The sequence below is a fragment of the Buceros rhinoceros genome, unplaced genomic scaffold (assembly GCF_000710305.1).
Source record: "Buceros rhinoceros silvestris isolate BGI_N320 unplaced genomic scaffold, ASM71030v1 scaffold15304, whole genome shotgun sequence".
NCBI lineage: Eukaryota > Metazoa > Chordata > Aves > Bucerotiformes > Bucerotidae > Buceros > Buceros rhinoceros.
The window spans coordinates 2,207-3,430 of record NW_010408922.1 but is presented as its reverse complement, the minus strand read 5'-3'; positions in this window follow the sequence as shown (position 1 = coordinate 3,430).

The following is a 1,224-nucleotide window of genomic DNA, read 5'->3' as shown; positions in this document are numbered from 1 at the left end:
GGCGAGCCGTGTCCAGCGCGTCCCCTCGGCCGGCGTGGCACCACGAGCAGAGCTGCCAGCCGCCGGCCCCACATCCTGCGCTGCTGGGAGAGAAGGGGGCACTGTCATCCTCCAGAGCCAGCATTCGCTGAGGAAACAGGCGAGGGAGAACCAGTCCTTTGGGGAGGAAGGACTGAAGCGGGCAGGATGACTCCCCTCCAGCCCGGCTGCCTGTCACCTGCCTGCCCGGAGCCGTTCAGACACGGGAAATACCCACCCTGAGTCTGAAGGGTTTTGTGTTGAATCCTTCAGTCCCAGTCCGAGTACCAGCGTCACTCCTGCGCTCCCCAGTGACAACATCAGGCTGCCAGGCTTTTAGAACCACCAACGGGCTCCGGTTGAACGGCCCTTCCCAGCTCCCCTGGCACCTCGAGAAGACAAAGCGCACCCAAGGTATGGGCCGTCATCTGGAAATGCCCCACTCCTGGGGGAGTTAGGGGGAATCCGGTCCCATACCTCTGGCACAGAATCATAGATCCATAGAATGCTTTGGGTTGGAACGGACCTTTTACTTTAAAGGTCAGACTTCCTAGTCCAGCCCCCTGCAGGGAGCAGGGAGATCTGCCCCCAGAGCAGGGGGCTCAGAGCCCCAAGGGCCAACCTGGCCTGGGATGGGGCCAGCGAGGGGGCTGCTCCCACCTCTCGGGGCAGCCTGGTCCAGGGGCTCACCACCCTCAGCATCAGCAGTTGCTTCCTTAAATCCAGCCTGAATCTCCCCCCAGTAGGTTCCAGTAGAGCCAACCCCTTCCAGCACCCACCACCCAGCACTTGGTGTCGACAACACAGACTGTGCCACCATCGCTGCACGACTGGGGGTTTTACCCCAGCTCAGACCAGCCGTAGCAGACACTTCCTCAGAAAACACCACACGCCGGTGGAGGACCCCGAGGCTGGTGGGAGAAGCGGCTGCCCTCCCAGCACACACTGGAAGCCACGGGGATTCACCGGTAGGGGGTCAATTAATTAATGTTCTTCCTCACAAACAAGATGACCTGACCTGCACGCATCAGCTGAACAACTAAGTGAAGAAAATCTGCACCAGTGGAAAACCAGGAGCTGACATGATGTAACTCCCTGGGCCAAACCCGACTTCCAAAGCTGATGACTGATGAAGATGCAGGTGAACGCTCCATCTGAGTCGGCCCTGGGACATCAAGGACATCCACCAGCCCCACAGAGCAGGGG